Below are 24,117 nucleotides of genomic sequence, written 5' to 3'. Positions count from 1 at the left end.
CTAGTACTCTCAGAAATAGAACAACAACAAGAAAAAGTCAAAGGGTCATTTAATTCACCTGGTTCATTACTTTGATGATTAATGTCAAATTCTAGACTTATTTCCCCTTTTGGGAGAAAGAAATTCCAGCATGATACTTCTCTAAGGCGTCTCAGCCTAATAAATGGGTAGGGGTAGAGAAACCAAAGAGAAAAGAGTGTGTATTTCTCAAAGGGCCTAAACAAAATAAATAGGTCCATAGACAGAAACCACTTGAGGTTCATTAGAGATTCCCACTATTTGAGCTGTTTTAACACTCATAGGCAGGGGAGTTTTATGGTACTGGGGTTGAGCACTGAGAGTGTGGCTCTGGTGCCAATTAGGACTGGAAAAGATCCATCCCCAGTCTGGAGAAATGTTTTTCCAAGTCAAATAAGAGGGACAATTGGGAAGAGCTGCTGTACTTCCTAGGAGCCCCATCATTGAGAATTGGGAGGACATTGGAAAGGCTGGTTAGAAGGCTGAAGGCACCTAAAATGCTTAAATTTTTAACTATCTCTTTTCCAATGTCCTGGCTCTTTGCAATAATAGCAGAAAGTAGGAGGGTTTTGTTTTCACTTAGGAGCATTCATTTGCTTGAGTTGAAGATGAAGACTTTTGGCATTCTTCTTTTTAGGTGACTCATCTAGCGTGGGAAAGAGCTGGTTTACCAGATGAACTACATCTGGAGTGGACATAGTTTTCCATTCCATCCTGGTCCTTTTTACTAGAAGGGAAAGGTCCTCATTCAGCCCATTAATAAACATAGAATTAAAAGCTACCTGGGTGGAATCAACATCTGAAAAAAGTCCAGAATTTAAAAATAATCTGAAGTCAGTTGTAGTAGTCATGAACAGATTCATCAGATTTTTGTGTTCAAGCCTAAATTTTATTCCAATCAATGGGCTTTGGAAAAGCCCTAGGAATTGCCCAAAGATGTCACTTAGGATTATCTGAGCCTGGATCATATAATAAATTAGTGGGCTTGTCTCCCATTTGTAATTCTAGAAACTTTTCAGGACTTTTCCGATTAACAGTTTCCATCCAGTACTGGGCGTGGCCTTCACAGACAAGCATATGAACTAGCTGATATGAGTCAGAGAAACTGGGTTGATAAATTTGGATGACTGTATTAAATTCCTCAGCAAATCTGTGAGGATCATGGGTTACTTTGGGAAAGTCTTTGACTATGGCTCACAGTTCAGCATTAGTCCAGGATACATAAGAAATTAAGGGTTTAGCTTCTGGGTCCCCCAGAAGGCTTAATTTAAAGGGACAGTTTCTGACAAATTTAGAGGAAAAGGTATTGGGCAGAGTTTCAGAAAAAAAGGGGAAGTTCAGCAAGATAATTTGTATGCATGACCAGCGGGTATAGAGGAGGCATAGGTAGTGTAAAAGAGGAAGAAAAAGATGGCACCAAAGTCAGAATCTAACCACAAGGAGCCATGGGAGAGAGACAAGATGGCACCAGAGGTGGAGCTTGAGAAAAAGAAACCTAGGAAGAAGAGGCAGAGTCTTTAAGACCCATTTTATCTTTCTTTAATAGTTTGTTTGACTCCGTGGATCTTAAAAATCTTATTTTTCAAATATGCAATTTTAGACTCCTGATAACTTTTGCAAGCCTCAAAATACCAATCAAAATAGGCATACGAGTCAATTCTAGAAAGTTTTGAGTTATTTAATACAATTCAGTTTTAAGGAAATTAAGTTTGGGGGTTTCAAAAGTTCCCCATAATGACCACTGATATTCTAAATTTGTTTTGGTCACATTGGTACATTTTGTTATAAATGCACATGAAGAAGGACAGTGGTTTTCAAACGTAAGATAGGCTGTATTGTGGGTGCCCTTAAAAATTTAAATAACTGGGATGCCATTTCTCAGACGTTTTTCTCTAGAGTTAAGAACAATTTTCAAACATTTCAAATAGCTCAACTCAAGCAGCTTGCAAGCTAATACTAGCCAATTCTAAGGAAATATCCAAGCCAAAGGCTTTTTCAGCTAGTTTACAGAAAACAACCCCTATTCCAAAGGAGTGGGTGCATAGCTGAATTGGCACAGATTCTGTGAAGCAGTCCCTGTTCTGGAAGGAATAGGCCACTGGCTTCTCAGTCAGCTTTGGATGAAACAGTGATCTCAAAATCAGACCAAAGTGCCAAAGGAGCATTTGTATACAGAATAATACCTTAACCAGAAAGATGGAACCTTAAAATTGATCCCAAATAAAGCCTGAAGAGTTTCAAAAACAAGAGGATGTGAGCTTGGATCCAAGAGAAAGATGTACATTCAAACTCTAGGCTCAGCGAGAAAAGCATTGAGTGACAATGAGCTCAATTGTGGGAACTGCACCTGTTTGCTCACCAGGCCCAGAGCCTTTGGGGTCTTCTCTGTTTCCTCTACAGGCCATCAAAATGTTTACCTGAAACAGACAGCAAAGTATTTCTCCAGAAAAGAGAAATTTATTCAGGATCAACAGAGAATTGCAGTTCAAGGTCTGTAACCATGTTGAGCCACATGCAAGTTTCCACACAGCAAGGAATGGAGAACACTTTTATAGAGAGGAGAAGGAAGTGGGAGGGCTAGAGTAAACAAAGAGTTCATGGCTTTTCATTGGTTAAGTCCTGCCAGGAAAGAAGGGAAGTGTTTCTTTTTCCTGTTGGGCTCTGCTATCATTGCAGGGTGTGAGAGCTCCCCCTCTGGTCTCCTGATTCTATTTAGTTGAGGTTTCTGTTTATTTTATTTTGATTTTTACATAGGGACTCAGGAAGTATCTTGATTTATCCAATTTTTATTCTGTGATAGGTCTGAAGAATGTTATACTGGACAGGTGTTTTGCCGAAAGCCTTATGTTCGGTTTCAAGGTTCATAGGATTTGCTGGCAAAATAACAACTCAGTTAAACAAGAATTTAGAGAGAGTTTATTGAATTAACAAAGATTACAGTATACCGATTAAGAAAAGAATAGTATAACTAGAAAAGAATAGTAAAGACAGAGGTTTATACATCACCAAATTGGGGAAGCAGCTACATCCAGATCCAAGCAGCGCTGCGAAGTCCCTTGAACAGCAATCTGCAGTCCCAGTGGGAAGGTCCCGGGCAGTGAGTCCACCCCATGGGTGAGATTTCAAATTGTAGTTCTGGGGGCTTCTGTTTATAATCCCAGGCTGCAAACAGATATCATCAGTTTGCATGCAAAAATGCATTTCTGGTTCAATATTAACAATGCTGTTGATTTCACCATGTGAGTCACAAGATTTTCCAGACCCTGGGGGGCTGGCCAGGTCACCAGGGCTCAAGAAATTCCAAGACCCACTCCCTTTCTTATTGTACATGCTGCTTGACTTGTTAGTAACAGTTGTTAGGTGTGCAAGCAGGCACACAGTCCAGGCAGGGTCACAAGGCGGTCAGAGGCCTACTTCTGCCTCTGAAGCCTGAACAGGACTAGTTTACCAGTTTTCCCAACAACAGGTGAGAACTTTTTGCCATTAGTACAGGTTAGGAAAAGGTATTTGCTGTGTGTGCATAGAGACCCATGTGTGCCCACATGTTTAAATTGAAAGAGCTATACAATTAAAGAAATTTGTCATCTGATGCACTCTGACTGAGTACAATACAGAGAAGAAAGGACTGTTTTTTCAGTTACTTCTTCAGATTATTGCTTCTAGGCAAATTAGTGGAATGACTTCCAGTCAAGACTCAGGATCATCTATGTCAGGGAATAATCATTATCAACAATAAATGAATACAAGCCATGCCATGGAAAACAGTTGTCCGTTGGTATCCACCAGGGATTGTTTCTAGGAGCCCCCTGACACTATAATCCAAGAATGCTCAAGTCTCTTATATAAAATGGTGTAATACATTGAATACAGTTGATCCTCTATATCTGCAGGTTTCACACCACAAATTCAACCAATCAAGGATTGAAATTGTCTTATTGATATTTCTGTGTTATTATAACTTTGCTTACCTTTCAAATTTATTATAAGGAGGGCCAGCAATTTTATTATTGATAGTGATTCAACTTTGAAGCGCACATTTTTCTGTTATACTTTTTGTAAGCATTATGTCAAGTTAAAGAATATCTTGAAATTTTAAGTTAGCAGTTGTAGCTGCTAATCTGTTTGAATCAGGATTTTATCTATATTATGCAATCAAAACAAATAAAAAGAAAGGCATTAGGTGTTAGGTTAATGTACAGTAGCAACCATGATTTAATAATCTTAAAAGATTATTAAACTTTTAACTCTAAACAGCTTCAATTTTCTCATTAATTGAAATGATAATAAATGTTATCTTAAGAATAAACTTATACTAGTTACCATGTTTATATTTTTATATATTGAGATTCTATATAGATTTTGTTTAAAAAAATTGCTTATCTGCTAACAACATTTAAAACCACTATTCTGAGTTATTAATCAAAAGCGAACCTGAAAAAGAGAGGTAGCACTGACTGAGGATTAGGAATTCTAGGATAAATCTAATTTTAGACATTTAGGGTTTGATGCAGTGACATTAACCTACATAATAGAATGTATTCGTAGGTTACCATTATAGTTTTCCAAGAAAAGTAAATGTGGAAAAGGTCACCAAAGAAGTTAAAAAGGAAGGAAAATACAAAGAGCTTAGTTTAAGTCTTGAAGGCATCTCACAATTGAGAGAAATATATAGAGGAGAAATTGCATAGTATATATTGAAAAATTTACCTCACAGAAATCCAGTTTGAAATACATAGAGTACATTTGCATTCATGCTGTAAAGCAAATATTGTTATTACAATTATGCCCAAGTTTGAAATCCCTGGGTCAATGTACCAGTGATACTCTTTGCATTGGAAGGTGGATTCTATTTTTCTACCCCTTTGAATGTAGCCTTGGGTCTTGCTTTGATTAATGGAATGTGTCAGAAATGACACATTTCTGTGCTGTGCAATTTCTGAGCCATTCACTAGATCTTGTACTCTCTTGTAAGGTAGGTATCTCATGTGAGGAAGCTCAGCCTGATCTAGTCTCCTTGAGGATAAAAGACACCTAGAGAGAGGCCCACGTACTCTGAATGTTGCAGATGAACCCAACCCCAGCCAACTTCTCAGCTAGAGGCAGCAGCATTAAGGAGCACAGTTGAAAACAGCACAGGAATTACCCACTTAGACCAAAGATTTGTGAAAAATAATACACTACTGTGTTTTTTTAAACATCTTTATTGGAGTATAACTGTTTTACAATGGTGTGTTAGTTTCTGCTTTACAACAAAGTGAATCAGTTATACATATACATATGTTCCCATTATCTCTTCCCTCTTGTGTCTCCCTCCCTCCCACCCTCCCTATCCCACCCCTCTAAGTGGTCACAAAGCACCGAGCTGATCTCCCTGTGCTTTGTGGCTGCTTCCCACTAGCTATCTATTTTACATTTGGTAGTGTATATATGTCCATGCCACTCTCTCACTTCGTCACAGCTTACCCTTCCCCCGCTCATATCCTCAAGTCCATGCTCTTTTAAGCTACTGCATTTGGGGTAGCTTCTTACGTTGCAAAGTATAACTGTCACACTGGGCAAAACAAATTCTTTTTGTTATTAATTTCACTGAATTTCAAATTCACGTGTGTCATATTCATAACTATGTGGTTTAATGAACAGTGTGATATTGTATAAGGTTTTCTGTGGTAGTTGAAATTAGTAGAAATGTTAACAATTATTTACTCCTGATGTGTTTAAAGGCATATTACAGCTAAAGCTTAGGGATCAACTAAATTTTCTAGAAGAAAGAATGCAAGGTTTGGAGATAATTAATTTAAAGTGACAACTTGAGAAGAATTTACTAGCTGGGTGATTTTGGTCAAGTTATTTCATCTCTCTAGTTCCCTATTTCTTATTTGGTTAAAAAGGATTTTAAGGCACATAATTCCCAAGTTTGTAAAATAAATAAATAAATAAACAAGCAAATAAATAAATAAATATATATATATTTGTTGTTGTTGTTTCTGTGACTGTTTCTAAACTGTAGTTCGGTAAGTCCCTTAGAATTTGTTGCCAGGATTTCATTTCCTTTGTTTAGCATTATGTGTAGTTGAATGTAATCAATGAGCAGATTACTGAAAATACAGCCCCAAATGCTTTACTGAAAAATATTTTAAGATGATTGAAACAAGTTTTATGACAGGTTATCCATTTCAATACTAAGTTATAATATCATTTTATTCACATTAATTTTAAAAAGAATAGAATCTGAGAATTAAATAAGTGAAACTAATGTATCTCAGTGACACTGACAGCCACAAACTAAAACTATGAATACTGAGTGAATAGATGAAAGCTGTGTAAGTAAATAAATAAGATACATGATCTATTTGCATTTGTTAAATAATATCATATTCATGTGGTAAGAATTCTTTGCCACAGACTTCTGGGTGTGGAATTTTATTCATTCATTGCCGGCATGAAAATCAATCATCTGTGACATGTGACAAGTCAAATAAGGAAGAAAAAAGTACTTGCCAAAATATTTAAATTATTCAAGTGTAAAGAGATTTGCTCACAAAGAGATGACACCAGAAACCCTTAATGTTGTCAATTTGAAAAATTATGTCAATCATGAGCTTTGATTTTGCTGCCTTTGTTTATTACAGTGTTTGGTACATAATTTCATTTGTATGGCAAAAATCATTCTTTCATTTTTAGATATACCGTATAATACATGTAGCACATTCAAAATTTTCACTTTTATTAGAATTTTCACTTGAAAGTTCAGGGGATAAAGGAATTTAGAATAATGACTAGAGGAATTGTGTGGAGTTGAGATACACAATTATTATTAGTCTCTTTGAACTACTTATGAATGGCTTAAACGCTGTTGAAAAGTTAACTAAATTAGGGTCTATTTTGTTTATGATATTACTTGATGTGTTTAAAGACACTAGCTATTTCAAAATTGTAGTTGTCAATTAATGGCAAAAAATGAAGAATGAAAATAACTTTTTGATATGCAAAGAATTTTTATTTAAAATAATTTTAGATAGTTGAAAAAGTTAAATAACAGTATTTAGTGTCATAAAAATTCAGTTTTGTTTATAAAAGTTGCTTAGCCCTAATTTTTAAAAACTTTTCACTTCTTCATAAATTTTTTATAGCCATATTTACCTATAGATTAAAATAACATCATGAATTTTCATGCAGTCATTCAGGTTTCTTTCTTAAGTTTATTTCTACAAGAAAAAAAAAGAAGAAAGAATGGAAGAGATTTATTATATTCCATTAATTTTCTTTAAGGCATAGCTAATATTCTTGCCTGCTATGAGAATGGTACGGCGTTTATTTTTGTACTAATTTAATTCATATAGTCAAATCAAAATTTCTTCATTGGAAAAACCACTATTTCTGTGGACCAAGAGCTATATGTTTCTCTCACTTTAGAAAGTTTTGTCAGACAATAATTCACTGTGCAAGAGATTTCAGATGCTTTTCTCAAATTGACATACCAAAGTACCTTAATCAATAGTTAACATTCTTAATATCGATGAGATTGTAGTTATTCAATGATATGAACTGTACTCTACATCACACATATATTTAATATGTTGTTTAATCAATCATTAAAACCTCATGTTGTAGAATGAGGATGAGATGAGAAAAATCCCTCCAAAGCACTGTCAGCCTTCATGGAGTGTAATGCCAAAGCTCTGAAGACTGAGACAGGGCAATGGAGAGAAGAATTTACTGGATCTCCTGAGGTACAGAAAGTAGAGCAGAGAGATATCACCAGTTATCCAGATAGCTCACATACAGGCTTTAATGCAGAGAGGAATCCTCAAGGTTTGAACACTGATAGCTGGGTTTTAGTATTTAATTCATTGGAAGCAAGGTTACTCTTTGAAGAACGCTATTCAAGGTAACTAAGAAATGTCGTATGATACATGTGATGTTAATCAAAATGCAAATATACATATGTTTGAATAAGGAGTTGAATAAAGAAAGTTGAATAGAAAGTTGAATCTGAAGTCAGAAATTCCCAGTCTTGGTCCTCCAAGGACTATTTGGCCACTGGAAAATCAGGTATTCTTTTTAGACCTAAGTTTCCATGTCTGTAAAATGAGAGATTTGGGCTTAGTGGTCTCTTTCAACCTTAAAATTCTGTGATTCTTTGTTGACCTATATCTCTTACCTTAAGTTCAGATTAGTAAGTCATATTTAATAGAGCAATTAAATGATAAATCCTTATTATTCCATGAAGTTAAATTATGATAAAGATATAATAGTAATAGAACTATTATTATTATTTCTTGAGCATCCACATCATGCTCCTAAAAACTGATTATGTGCTTCTTTCTTATTTATACCATGTATTATTTGGGCATCAAAATAAAAATTTTAATTTAAAAAGAAGAAAAGTAAAATATAAAAGCAATTAGTTCATCTTTGATATTATGAGTTATCAGCAATGAAGAGAAGATAGGAGCTATTAGAATTGGCAGACCAGAAAGTAACTGTATATCACCTGGAAAATTATAGAGATTTAAAAATTCTTATTTATGAGTTCTTGAACTTGATAATGAACTCTTTGTGTAAGATAGATCTCAAAGTAAAAAAGGTATGTCATCCTTTTTTTTTGCTCACATATGAGATAAAAAGCATCTTCCTAAAGTACAGAAAGTTGAGGAGCTTATCTTACTATGCATTGTTGGTGCGCCACAGATATTCATTGAATAAGTAAATGTAAAGAACTACGTTGTTACTTGGTTAAACAGCAGAGGTCTTGTATTCCTGGTCATGATCAAAGAAGAGCCATGATAAGAGAAATTTAGGGTTTGTATTTTGCTTTTAATAGGGGAGTTTCTAAAGGAGCATACGTTAAAATTTAACCGAGGTTGGAGAGCAAGAGATATGAGACTCCATAGAGTAAGACAAAGAAGATGCCAAGGAAAATTGTGGGTCTCTTGCATCTGCTGAGAATGTGATTTTATTAGCAATTTATTTTATTGAAAGAATGTAAGAAATGTGAACTTAAGGTCGAAAAAGATACATTTATTAATTTATTTTGTCCATTTCCTAAAATCTCTTGAGGCTCGGGCTTACCTGTGGTTTTTGAAAAGATTTCTATTATCATCAATAAAGTAGTCTCCTACATGACAATAAAAATTTGTGTAATATACACACAGAAAAATGAAGAGGATATAAATTCAGAAGAGAGCAGAATTTATTAAACCATTTGCACCGTTTAATATAATTGGAGGAAATATCTAGGCCAAGTTTTTGAGAATGAATAAGTACTCATTAAAATGAATAATAATAAATGGTATTTTAGCCCATAAATATGCATAAAGATATGAAATAAAATAGTATATTCAACTAACTACTAGTAATTTTACCTTCCTGTAATGTGATGTCCAAAGATCAGGAAACAAGAGAGGAGGAAGAGACAATTTAAGAAGCCAATGCAGTAATCCAGGCAAAAAGTGAAGAGGACCAGATCTAAATTAATTGCGGAGAATTGGAGAGAAAAAGTAGATTCAAGGGATACTTAGGGAACAAGATCTTTGGGATTTGGTGATTATTGGGAAGTAGGGGATCTTTTAACCACTTTATATTTTAAGACCCTTATTGATCTTTAAATAAATATGATGGCAGGAATTATTAGGTTAAAAAAATTCCCTGAAGTGTTTACATGTAGTTATTACATTTATATGCTCACCATTTAAACACCTAGATAATTGATCTTTCACTTTCATCCAGGTATTTTGTCGATGAGTAGACAGAGAAGCAGTTAAGATTACAGTGTATGTTTTACAAATTATAACAAAAAAATAGAAAATTTATTAAATTTAATCAGTGTGGATTTATTTAAATTCTAATGTCAATTAAATGGCATAGAGCAACTTTTTTTTTTGGCTGTGCCACATGGCATGTGGGATCTTAGTTCCCCAACCAGGGACTGAACCTGCACCCTTTGCAGTGGAAGCACACAGTCTTAACCACTGGACTGCCAGGGAAGTCCCAACATTTTTATGATATGCAAAACTTTTTAAATCCTCCTCACTATTTTGAGAACATACTTCAAAAATACCCACAAACATCTTTGTTTTTAGTTCATCAATATAAAAGGATGAAGTAGTAATTCCTTTCTGTCAGAGTAGAGGTATATTTTAGCTCCTTTTCTCATAAAAACAAAACTACAGCAACTTTTCTTTCTTTGATATATGCATCTTTTAAAATATCTCTATCTGTGTCCCCTTCCACAATATAGCTAATTAAATTGTTGTTTTCTTACATACCGTAAAGGCAGCTGTAATGTCCTGGTTACTAAAAATGACTGAAGTAATATAATTCTTGTTAGAACTTGTTTGATTACAGACTTGCTCACTACAATCAGGCATCAGCAATTCCTTCTTGAGAAAAAGAGGAAATAAAACCTATTTCAAAATATTTCATTGTTTAGTAATGATCTTTGCTGGGCACAGTCCTAACAGTTGTTTTGTTGCTAAAAAAAAATAGAAAACAGGAAATTATAGTTTAGTAATATAAGCAATACTTATAAAAATATATTCACTTTATTTAGCTTCCTCCTAAAATACAACCAGTATCAAGAAATATTTATGGACCTGGGGTTTTATACACACATACACACATTTTTGTGTGTGTATACATATATATGTGTGTCTATAATTATTAGATATAATCAATAGATGTATTTATTGGCTATATTTTGCTGCTTAACTAACAACCATAAAACCTAGTGGATTTAAACAACATTTCTTTTAGCTTCTAATTCTATTCATCATCAGTTTGGGTTGGACTCAGCAAGAAAGTCCTTATGATGGTTTAACTTGGGTCTTCTCATATATCTGCAGTCAGCTGCAGGTCTGGTGAACAGCTCTGCTTTTAAGGTTTGAATGACTGTTGGCTGGGGTAACAGCAACAAGTGGGTTTATGTATCTCTCATCATACAGTGGCTAGTCCAGGTTTCCATGATGGTGACAAGTTTCAAGAATGGAGAGAAAGCAAGCCCCAGTTTTGCTACTGTCTCCCATTGGCCAGAGGAAGTCACATGGCCAAGTACAAGGTCAGTGCAGGATGGAATTTTGCAAGGGGGAGGGATACAGAGAGTCATGGAGACAAGAATAAATTAGAGGCAATTGTTGCACCGGTTTACCACAGCATGGTACTCTGAGGGTATGCGTGTGTCTATCTGCTTATCTATTTATCTATAAATCAGTAGAATAAATGACTAAACTCAGCTCCTACATTTAATGGTATAACCACTGATCCATAATTGGCCATTTCACTGAAGCTAAGGGTGTGATTTGAAAAAAAAGATGTGCCCAGAACAGCATTGTAGTGTATGACCTCTTCAGGTAGCATTTTATATGTTCTGAACTCTTCCTGCCTAATTACTAATATATCTGCTTGTTTTTAATCTGGAAAATTATATGCTTTTGCAAACTGCAGTGGCAAACAGACCCTGAGGTGACCTCCAATGATTCCCACTTTTGAGTATTCATGCCTTGTGTAATACCCTTACCTGTGACTTGCTTTTAACATGTGGACTATGGGAAAAAGGATGTCATTCCTCCGATTACATTACATTTGGTAAGACTATCTTGCTAGCAGTCTTGCTCCCATTGTACTGCTGGCCTTGAATATGTAAACTGCCCAAGAGAAAGGGTCACGTGGCAGGGAATTATGGCAGACCTCTTTCTAGGAGCCGAGGGTAGCCTTTAGCTGACAGCCAGCAAGAATCCAGGGCCACCAGTTTGGAAGTTGGTTCATCCTCACTTATGTCTCCAGGTGAAAATAAAGCCCAGGTGGACACCCTGAGTGTAGCCTATGAGAGACCCTGTCAGAGGATTCAGTCAAGCTGTGCTTGGATGAAGAACTATAAGATTATAAAAATGCGTTGTTTTAAACCACTAAGTTTTTGGTAGTTTGTCATACAGCAATAGAAAACTAATACACAGGCAAATATCTACTTGAGTTAACATCCACATATCCACATTAAAAAATGTTCAAATTTGGCCTTGTTTTTCTTTAAGGCTAATTTTTACACAAAGCTTATCAAAAAAAGCAATAACTACATGGAAATGTATAAATTTCTTGCATTACACATTTTCCAGACTCTGTCAACATGTTTTAATACATTATACTTCAGATCAAGACAAAAGTCCCACTTAATTAGCTTTGGGAATAGAAGACTTAATCGAAACAATTTGAAAATTATTGTTTATTCACTGTGTTCAGCTCTTAGCCCTGACATGACATATGTGGTTACAATCTTATTTTTTCCAAAATAGTAGGAAATAATTACTAATAATTACTTTCATTTTTATTTTATAAAATACTATAAATTTACAATGGCTAATCTTCAAGTTAATTATGTATTTAACTTGAAACCATTTTAAATATATGCAAAGTTCTTCATATTTCATGTCAAAAATAAGTGTTTTCTTCAACTATCTAAGGATGACTTTAGTGAAACAAAGAACTAGAGCCTGTTTTTGCTATTTCTAGCCCACAGGAAAATAAAAAATTTAATACTAAGAGCTGATGTTTTGAGGTTTCTTACAGAAGAATATTTGATCATTTTAGCTTATAAAAATATATCAATTATAAGTAACAAGTTTTATCTTTTTCTGTTACACAATTATTTTAACAAAAAGCTGTTCTTAACATATTTTATTTATTTTCATCTTCTGTAAATATAGGCACTTTGCTCATTTTTATGTTGTGTGAAATGAATATCAGATGGTAAAACATCATTTTGATATGATTTTGACATTAAAGCATTCTGTACCCGTAAAATTAATGCTATAGTGGTACTGTTAATGAGTTAGAAGCCCAATGGAATTGCAAGGGAAATACTTGGAAGGAAAAGGCAACAGTATTATTAGGATTAATATTGCAAGTACTTCCAGTTATTTTCCCTTTAAAACTTCTGTCCTTTTTCTTTCTTTTTTTTTTTAACTTTCCACAGTTAACATGTCTATTTGAAAGGGAAGTTTCAAAATCAAGTCCTATTATGCCATACAGTAGAGTAGCAGAGGCAAAAAGATTTCTGCTGTCTTTAAGAGTTATTCTGAGGAGAAAGAAAGCATGAGTGAATAGAGGAAGAGAAAAGTGCAGGTGATGACAGCCTTAGAACTATGTGAATAACATGCAAGATTTTCTTTTTATTTTTTCTCAGCAGCTATTCATTTTATTTTGTTAGGTTGTACAACATGATTTTCTCTTAAAGGTGTACAATGTGATGTCTTAATATATGTATACATTGTGAAATGATTACTACAATTAAGTTAATTTTAATTAATACACCCATCACTTCACATAGTATCTCATTTTTGTGCTTGGTGAGAGCACAAGATATACTATTTTTTCAAATTTCAAGTATACATAGTATTATTATTTCAAGTATTATTAACTATAATCACTGTGCTGTACATTAAATGCCCAGAACTTAGTTCATTTTATAACTGAAAGTGTGTACACTTTGACCAACATTTTCCCATTTCCCCTGCCTACCAGGCCTGGGAACTCCGCATTTTACTCTCTGATTCTAATAGTTCAACTTTTAAATTTATGTTAATTAATTATTTATTTGTTTTTAATAGAAGGATTCTTTAAATTCTACAGTGCTTTACAGAGTTCAACTTTTTAGATAATGCAAATAAGTGAGATCCTACAGTATTTGTCTTTCTGTATCTGGCTTATTTCACTTCACATTATGTACTCCAGTTTCAACCATGTTGTCACAAATGGAAGGATTTCCTTATTTATGGCTGAATATTATTTAATTATATATTATACATAAAATATAATATATACAATATGCAATAAATATATGACATATACATATATTACAAATATATAATGTTTTCTTTATCCCTTTATCTGTCAGCACTTAGGTTGTTTCCACATTTTGGCTCTTGTGAATAATTCTGCAGTGAACATGGGATTGCATGTATTTCCTTGAGATATTGATTTCATTTACTTTGGATAATCCAGAAGTAGAATTTCTGGGTAATATTACAGTTCTATTTTTTTATTTTTTGAGGATCCTCCACACTGTTTTTCATAGTGACTATACCAGTTTACATTGCCACAAACAGTACAAGGGTTCCCTTTTTTCTGTACACTTGCCAACACTTGCTATCTCTTGTCTTTTTAATACTACTTATCCCAATAGATGTGAGGTGATTTTGATTGTGGGTTTGATTTACATTTCCTAGATGATTAATGATGTTGAACACCTTTTCATGTACCTGTTGTCCATCTGTATGTCTTCTTTGGTCTGTTCAGGTCTGTTGACCATTTTCAATCAGGTTATTTGTTTTCTTGCTATTGAGTTATATGAGTTCCTTACACGTTTTGGATATTAACCTCTTATAAGATATATGATTTGCAAATATTTCCTCTCATTCCATAGGTTTCCTTTTCATTTTGTTGATTGTTTCTTTTTCTATACAGAAACTATTTAGTTTGATGTAGTCCCACTTATTTACTTTTGTTTTTGTTACCTGTGCTTTTGGTGTCATATCCAAAAATCATTTCCAAGACCAATAGAAAGGAGATTTTTTTCCCTATGATTTTTTTCTAGGAGTCTTACGATTTTGTGTCTCACGTTTAAGTTTTTAATCCATTTCAAATTAAATTTTATATATGGCATAAAATAGAGTCCAGATTCATTCTGTTGCATGTAGTTATCCAACACCATTTATTGAAGAGACTATCCTTTTTGTATTTTTCTTGGTGACCTTGTCAAAGATTAGTTGAATATAAATGTGTGGGTTTATTTCTGGGCTCTCTGTTCCATCAGTCTATGTGTGTGTTTTCATGCCAGTGCCATAGTGTTTTGATTAATAGAGAGCTTTGTAATATAATTTGAAACCAGAAAGTGTAATTCCTCCAGCTTTGTTTTTCTTTCTCAAGATTGCTTTGGCTGTGTGTGGTCCATTTGGCTATTTGTGGTTTCATGAAAGTTTTATGATATTATTCCTATTTCTGTGAAAAATGGTATTGGAAATTTGATAGGGATTGCATTGAATCTGTAGATCACTTTGCATAATTTGGCAAGTTTAAAAATATTAATTCTTGCAAACCACAAACATAGGATATCTTTCCATTTATGTCTTCCTCATTTTATTTGTGTCTGCCTCAGTTTATTTCATCAGTGTCTGATAGTTTTCAGTGTGCAGATCTTTTACCTCCTTGGCTTAATGTACTCCTAAGTATTTCATTCTTTTTCATACTATTGTAAGTGGGATTGTTTTCTTAATTTCATTTCAGATATTTTGTTGTTTGTGTATAGAAATGCACCTGACATTTGTATATTAATTTTGTATCCTGTAACATTACTGAATTTTTTCATTAGTTCTCAGAGTTTTTTGGTCTTTAGCGTTTTCTCTATATAGATCTCTATGTAGATCATGGCATCTACAAAGAGAGACAGTTTAACTTCTTCTTTTGTGATATGGATGCCAATTATTTCTCTTTCTTTCTTAATTTCTCAGTCTAGGAACCACAGTACTATTTTGAAAAGAATAGAGAAAAGTTGAAAATTATAGAAGTGGTAAAAATGGGCACTCTTGTCTTGTCCCTGATCTTAGAGAAAAAGCTTTCAGCTTTTCACCATTGGATGTGATGTTAGCTGTCATATGATGTTCTTGTCATATATGGACTTTATTATGTTGACATTCACTCCTTCTATATCAAGTTTGTTGACAGTTTTTGTCAGAAAATGATGCTGAATTTTGTTGAATACTTTTTCTATCTATTGAGATAATCATATGGTTTTTTGTTTTTTGTTTTTTTTTTTTTTTTCGGTACGTGGGCCTCCCACTGTTGTGGTCTCTCCTGTTGCGGAGCGCAGGCTCCAGACGTGCAGTCTCAGCGGCCATGGCTCATGGGCCTAGCCACTCCGTGGCATGTGGGATCTTCCCGGACTGGGGCACGAACCCGTGTCCCCTGCATTGGCAGGTGGACTCTCAACCACTGCACCACCAGGGAAGCCCGATCATATGGTTTTTATCCTTCATTATTTTAATATGTTGAATCACATTTGTTGGTTTGCATATGTTGAACTGTCTTACTATTTTTGCATTACAGTGATAAATCCTACTTTATCGTGGTGGATGATTCTTTTAATGTCTGTTGCATAGGGTTGGCTTGTATTTTATTGGGAATATTGGCCTGTAATTTTCTTTTCTAATGTCTTTTACTTCCTTTGTTATCAAGATGATGTTGGTCTCATAAAATAAGTTTGGAAATGTTCCCTCTCTTCAGTTCTTTTGGAAGAATCTGAGAAGAATTGACATTAATTCAGTTTTAAATGCTTGGTAGAATTCACCTGTGAAGTCATCTGGTTCTGGGCTTTTCTTTGAAGAAGTTTTCGTTTACTGCTTCAGTCTCCTAACTTGTTATTAATGTGCTTTAATTTTCTGTCTTTTCATGATTCAGTGTTGGTAGGTTGTATGTTTCTAGGAATTTATCCATTTCTTATTGTTTATCCAATTTGTTGGTATATAATTATTCATAGTAATCTCTTATGATTCTTTCTATTTCTTTTTGTAACAGTTACAATATCTCTTTTTCATTTATAATTTTATTTGAGTTCCTTCTTATTGTTTCTTAGTCTAGATAAAAGTTTGTCAGTCTTGTTTATCTTTTTAAATAAGCATCTTTTATTTTTATTGATTTTTCTATTGTCTTTCTAACCTCTATTTCATTTTTTTGCTTTTTTCTTTATATTTTTGTTTTCTTATACTAATTTTGGGCTGCATTTGTTTTTCTTTTTATATTTCCTTGAGGTATAATGTTAGGTTGTCTTTTTTCTTAATGTAGGTGATTATTGCCATAAACTTCCCTCTTAGAACTGCTTTTGCTGAATCCCATGAGTTTTAGTATGTTTTATTTCCCTTTTTGTTTGTCTCAAGATACCTTTTGATTTTTTCTTTGGTTGTTCAGAAGTGTGTTCATTTCCACATATATGTAAATTTTCCATTTTCCCTCCAGTTATTGATTTCTAATTTCATACCATTGTGGAAGGAAAGGATAATTGGTATGATTTCCATCTTTTAAAAATTGTTAAGACTTGTGTAGTGGCCCAACATATGATCTATGCTGGAGAATGTTCCATGTGTATTTGAGCAGAATGAGTTTTCTAATTCTGTTGGGTGGATTGTTCTGTACGTGTCTATTAGGTTCATTTATTCTATAGTGTTATTCATGTCTGCTGTTTATTGATTTTCTGTCTGGATGGTCTAGACATTGATGAAAGAGGTGTAATAAAGTCCTGTTGTATTATTGTATTGCTATCTATTTCTTCAGTTCTATTAATGTTTGCTTTGTTTATTTAAGTGCTCCAATGTTGAGTGTATATATATTTACAATTATTGTATGCTACTGATGAATTGACCCATCTGTCATTGAATATAGACCTTTTTTGTTTCCTGTGACTGATTTTGACTGAAAAATCTATTGTGTCTGATAAAAGTATTACCTCCCTGCTCTATTTTGGTTACAGTTAGCAAAATATCTTTTACCTTCCCTTCTTTTTCAGCCTATGTGTGTTCTTAAAGTTAAAGTGAGTCTCTTGTAGGTAGCATATTGTTAGATCCTGTTTGTTTTAACTGTTCCACCACTCTGTGTCCATAGATAGGATAATTTAATCTATTTACATTTGAGTAATTATTGGTAGGTAAAGACTCCTATCACCACTTTATTAATTGTTTTCTAGCTGTTTTGTCATTCCTTTATTTCTCCCTTCCTCTCTTAGCATATTTCTTTGTGATTTGCTGATTTTTTTTATAGTGGCGTGATTTGATTTCTTTCTTCTTCTCTTTTGTATTTCTTCTTCTCTTTTGTATGTCTACTAGAGGTTTCTTCTTTGCGGTTACCATGAGGTTTACATAAGACATCTTATAGTTATAGCAGTCTGTTTTAAGCTGATAACACCTTAACTTCAGTTGCAGAAAGAAAACAAGAAAAAACCTGCACATTTACTCTCCCCAGCACACCTTTTATTCTACTGATGTCACATTTTAGATCTTTTTATATTTTGTATCCATTAGCAAATTAGTATAGCCATATTTGCTTTTAATACTTTTGTTAACTTTTATGATAAAGTTAAAATGATTATTATACCACCATCACAGTACTAGAGTATTCAGGATTTGACTATATGTTTACTTTGAGTTTTTTTAATTTCATATTTTCATGTTGTTACTTTAGTGTCCTTTTGTTTAAATTTGAAGAACTTCCTTTGGGATTTCTTGTAAGGCAGGTCTAGTGGTGATGAACTCCCTCAGGTTTTGTTTTTGGGAATATTTCTGAAGGACATCTTTGCTTTTGCCAGATATAGTATTCTTGGTCAGCATTTTATTTTTCTGTGAGCACTTTGAATATATCATCTTACTCCCTCCTGTTCTGCAAGGTTTCTGCTGAGAAATCTGCTGATTTCCTTGGGGTCAGTGGGGCTCATTCCTTGTATGTGATGAGTCTCTTTTTTCTTACTGCTTTCAAAATTCCTTTTTCTTTTTTTGATCTTTCACAATTTGGTTATAATATGCCTTGGCATAATCTTCTTTGGGTTACTCTTTCTTGGTCTTTGAGCTTCATGTAACTGCAATGTCCACATCCCTCCTAAGATTTGGGAAGTTTTCAACCAGTATTTAAATATGCTTTCTATCATTTTCTCTCTTTTCTAGTTCTCAGATTCCCATAATGTGTATAAATTTGCCCTTTTGATAGTGTAAGTATGCTTTCTTCACTCTTTTTCATTCTTTTTGTTGTTGTTGTTCCTATAACTAGCTAATTTCAAATGGCTGGTCTTTGAGTTCATCTATTATTTCTTCTATAGGACTGAGTGATCTTTTGAAGCTCTCTATTAAATTTTTCAGTTTTGTTATTGTATTCTTAAGCTACAGAATTTCTGTTTGATTCTTTTTTTATTCTAGTCATTAAAATTCTCATTTTTAAAAAATTCATTGTTTTCTTGACTTTGTTTACTTATACATCTGGATTGTGGCATTTCTTTGAGCTTCTTTAAGATGATTATTCTGAATTCTTTGTCAGACAACTTGTAGATCTCCATTTCTTTGGGGTCTTTTACTGGAGTTTTATAATTTCCTTTATTGGTGTCATGTTTGTCTCATTCTTTGTGATCTGTGTCACCTTGTGTTGGTGTCTGTGTATATGAAGGAGAAAACACTTCTTCTAGTCTTTACAGACTTCTTTTAGCAGATGAAGATCTCCTGGTAGGTTCCTGGGCTGTCTCTGTATTGTCTCTATGATTACAATTGAGCAGGATTGGAGCCAAATCTCGCGGTTGCTGCTAGGTCCACTTTAGAGTCTGTGTTTGGAGAGCCTGTTACACAGGTGTTGTGTAGACATGGATACTTGGGTGGACAAGACTTCCAGTAGGGCAGGCACTAGTGAAAGTGTGTCCACTTCAGGGTCTGCAGATAGTGGGCCTGTTACCAGGTGTGTGGATGGCTCCTGACAAGTCACTGGGCAGGTCTTTGGGTGGATAGAATTGGCCCTGGACCATGGCTGAGAGGGACTGGAAACATCACAGGGTTGATTCAGCATCCACTGTAGAGACTGAGGTCAGCAGGACTACCTCTGGGGGAACAGATCATCATGACTCCCAGTGGATCCCTGGGTAGGCAAGATTGCTGTGTGATTGCAGCAGTGAGCGTCTGGAGTTGGGTTACAGGGCTACTTAAAGTTCCATAGTTTGGTGGGCTTACCTCTGGGGTTCAGATGGCTGTGTCTCCTGGAAGGTCCCTGGGTGTGCAGGAGTATTCTCAGTCTGTGGTCGAGAGGAGCCAAGTTACAGGGCTGCTTCAGGATTGGCAGTTGGACTGAGGTGAGAGAGCCTGCCTCAGCATGGACAGGTGTGTCTGCTGACTGGTCCCTGGGTGAATATGAGAGTATGACTGGTGGCCAAGAGTGGCTGGAGCCAGGCTTCAGGCCACTTCAAGGTCTACCAATGGGACCAAGGTTGGAGGGCTTGGGCTTGTTACCTGTGGCATGGGTGAATGTGACTCCTGGAGGGTTCCTGGAAGATGGTGCTGGTGGCAGGACCAAGACCAAACAGGGCTACAACTGATTCTACAGGGGGACAGAGCTGTTTCTGGGTCTGTATCTGGAACCACAGTCGGTGATCCTATCACCTGGGCATGGGCCTGCCTTCTCAATAGGCCCTCCTCAGTCTTGGACTCCACTGGGTTTCACAATCTCCTCCCTGGATCCAAAAGCTCCCACAAAGTCACTTTTGTCTGTGGATAAGCTGTCAAATTATTGTTGCTGAGAGAGGATATCAATGAGGGACTTTCTATTCTGCCATCTTTCTGATGTCACTCAACATACAGGTTTTTAGTTGGGCATGATGTCACTCAGAATGTAAGAATAGCTGGAGTAGTATCCACTTTCTCAGTATTGTTTAAGGACATGGTTTAAAGGTTATGTTGGTAAGGTAGAGAAGAACAGGGAGAACGTAAGCAAGCAGTTTAGGTTGAAACTTTATATTTTTTTCAAAGGTCATTATGGTATTTCTTAAAAACTAAGCTGCCTACCAAATATGACCAATGATGAATAACATCAAAATATTGTTGTGGCAGGAAAGAGTTTTCATGGGGGTGAGTAAGAATCAGCCAGTGTCAGTTCACATTTCTCCAAAGCCTATAGAGCTGATTAGACAGGGGAAGATTCATGATTATGTTGCATATACCATTCCACATTTTCATGCATTTTTCTAGGTCATTTACTTGGAGACAGATTTCAGCAAAAGCAAATATATCTCTTTTCATTTAGGATGCCAAGATGGTATGACATTTTTGCAATTGAGATGGTATTGGTGGAATAACACAATTCAATACTTGATAAATATCATTTTCTCAAGCCAAAGGAATTTAAAGTTTGAGTATTACAAAGTCCATTGCAGAAAAAAAAAGACAAAAAAACCCATGGTGGATATAAAAATAAATTATTCAAGTTTCAAGGAATGATAATAAATGAAGCCACTTAAAATTTCACCATATTCAATTAAACAAATACTACAAGATTGAAATGGTAATGCATTTGAGCAAAACAAACAATAACATTTCAAAATGACAGTATTTATATTAGAAACATTGATTATCAATGATGCTATAATATTTTTCAAAACAGTCTTTTTCAGAAGAATGTAAATAACTACTTTAAATAAATTAGCTCTCATAGAATATATGGAAAGGACGAGCATTTAGAAATGACCTAATGAAGTTTTTTCATTGTTTCAATGAATAAACTGAGACCAAGGTTAATCAATGACTCATTCTAAAGTACAAATTGTGACAGAACAAGGATTCTTAGCACCTGATCTGAACTCTATGCTCTAATCTATATTATGTAACAGTAATTGCTTAATGCATGTTATTATGAGAAAATTGAATATTTTATAGCTGTAAATTTAATACTTATATATCAGGTTAAATGTTTAAATTTTTGTGAGCATGTAGAATATAACATTTATGACTATGGATCTATATATGTTTACTTTAGCTACAGACCTGTGTATATACAAATATATTGTATAAACTATGGATCTCTGTTTATAACAAATATGCTGATTAAAATCTCTTTGATTTATTGTATAACGTTACTAGTGTTAATATTTAAAATATCCAAATAATGAATAACACTGTGTGACTATTTCTTCTATTCATTTCATGAGTTATCTTGTGAGATCTTATATGGTTAGGTAGATAGTCCTGATGTGTGATAGATGTTAGGACAACTAGATGGATTAATAATTGATTAATGACCATCAGCTATTGGTAATAATATCCAAAATTTCTTGATAGATCTTATACTTGGGAAAAAGTGTCTTCAGTTGTGTAACGATTCATCATGACTCTCTTACTCTTTATCTTTTCTGAATAATTTGAGGATTTATAAAAATTTTGTGTAACAAATTTTGTGTAACAAAATTTTGTTAGAATATATCTCAAGATGATAACGTTTTGTTAGTATTAGAGGCAGAATCCAGAAATATTGTAGAGAGAGAAGTAGTAAACTGAATTTGATTAAATAAAACTTAACAGAAATAAGTATAAGACCTTCTATTTGCACTGAAAAAAAGGAATAAATACCAGTGCCATAATTTATGCAAAAATATAGATATTTTAGTCAGCCATTAATTACCTCACTGTGGGGCATTTAAGTTAATTATTTGTCCAGGTTTTTTTTGCTAAGTCCTCAATTAATTAAAGCATAGTAAATGAAAGATGCAGAACACTAAGAAATATGTACCAATAAAAAAGATTTTCAGGGCTTCCCTGGTGGCGCAGTGGTTGAGAATCCGCCTGCCGATGCAGGGGACGCGGGTTCGTGCCCCGGTCCGGGAAGATCCCACATGCCGCGGAGCGGCTGGGCTCGTGAGCCATGGCCGCTGAGCCTGCGCTTCCGGAGCCTGTGCTCCGCAATGGGAGAGGCCACAACAGTGAGAGGCCCACGTACCATTAAAAAAAAAAAAAAAAAAAAGATTTTCAATATGATTGTTGAAACTTAAGATAAATTACATAATAAGGTATTATTCACAATTTCATCAGCTTTAAGCTGTCAGCTTCTTTAAACTGTTTCATGTATACCTGCTCACCATTTTAGGTAATGTAGAAAAAAAGGATTAAAAAAAAAAAAAAAAGGATTAGATCACAGAAAGTTTCTTCAGTCTTCCCCAAATCCATTTATCAGTTGCCTGCCTTCCTAAGGTAATAAACAGAGATGATCCCCAGTTGCAGCTTCAGTTTTTCCATTTGAAAGGAGGGCATCATCTATCATTTATAGAAATTTTATAAAGTAGAAAAATGCAAAATCCTCATGTCATATAACTATACTTAAAGTCAAAGAGCATCTCACACTTTGGTTTCATCTCTTTGTAATTTATACTTATCATCTCATTGGAAGGGGACAGCCTAAGCCTTATGTTGCCATATTCTCCTAGTAAAGTAAATAGAAATAATTTATATGAATTGATAGTGATGCTCATCTTTATTTTTGCCTATAAGTTCATAGTATTTGGTTAGTTCTAGGTATTAAACTTAAGGAGATACTTCAACAAGTAGAACACAGGTGATAACGATGAGATAGAAGGATGTGTTGATATAATGTGACATGAAAAATAATTGAAGGATATAGGTTTTATCTGAGTGTCTGTGTGTGTTATGGTAGCTGCCTTCAAATGCATTTTTGTACAACTTTAACAGTAGAATTAGTGGAGTTAGGATCTATAGTTATAAAGTATAGTAAGACAGAAACAGAGCTCACAAAATGAAGGACCTGTGTAACAGAGAAATCTGTATATGACATAGGTAGTCTCAGGGTTTGAAAATTTTTGATTGTGGAAAAGGTTCATGCAGAGGCTTTGACAGTCATTTGTCAGGATGCTGATTCTTTAGCAATAGATGTTCCTTCCCTTTAAGCTCAGAAATTCTATGATTTTGTGTGTTTCTTAGTATTATTCTTCATCCAGTATCATAATCTAACACAGAATTTATTTGGCACAGATTTGTAATTCTTATATATTATGAGGTAAATATAACCATCTGTGAAACTGGAGATAAAAGAAACATCAAAATTTTAAATGAAAAAATCCTGTGCTGCTTTTATTCAAATTATGAATAAGCCTCTCTTATGTGTTTCTTCTTAGCATATGTATGTGTTGATATTAGTGTGCATATGTAGAGCAGGGGCGAGACTCACCATTCTTTCTGGAGTCTAGGAAGTATTACACATTTGAAGAGTTACTTCTTTATGATATTTGACCCAAATTTTCTCATTTTAACTCAGTCCATTTGTTCATCTCATACCTTAATAGTCTCCTCAGTGAAATGCTCAATAATTCTTTGTCCTCTATCTTCTTATACCTTTCAGATATTTGTAGGCTTTTATCATCTTACCTGTTTGTCATCCTTTTGCACAGTTATAGAGACTTCGATTCTTTAATCATCTTTCATAAGTCAAAACCTATATTCCCTTAATCATTTCTGTTACACTTCTCTGAACTTCCTTTACAGGTCTTTTATCTATAGTATTCTGGTACTGAGATGTCTAAAGCCAAGCATTTCATAA

General features: G+C 34.4%; 1 long non-coding RNA gene across 2 annotated transcripts in view; it reads left to right on the top strand.

Annotated features, from left to right (window-relative positions):
* The window catches only part of LOC131756212 (uncharacterized), a 202,465-nt gene that overhangs the window by 85,298 nt on the left and 93,050 nt on the right, over positions 1-24,117 (top strand). Inside the window, exon 4 of one of the 2 annotated variants that reach the window (XR_010840197.1) lies at positions 10,962-11,037. The exons of the other annotated variant lie outside the window; for it this stretch is intronic. This is a non-coding gene — a long non-coding RNA (uncharacterized lncRNA). Of the gene's footprint in view, positions 1-10,961; positions 11,038-24,117 lie in introns of those variants that run through there. 2 annotated transcript variants of the gene reach the window in all.

This window comes from Kogia breviceps, chromosome 4, assembly GCF_026419965.1.
Source record: "Kogia breviceps isolate mKogBre1 chromosome 4, mKogBre1 haplotype 1, whole genome shotgun sequence".
Taxonomy (NCBI): Eukaryota; Metazoa; Chordata; class Mammalia; order Artiodactyla; family Physeteridae; genus Kogia; species Kogia breviceps.
Note: the sequence above shows the minus strand (reverse complement) of the source record. Positions and strands in the feature narration are given on the sequence as shown.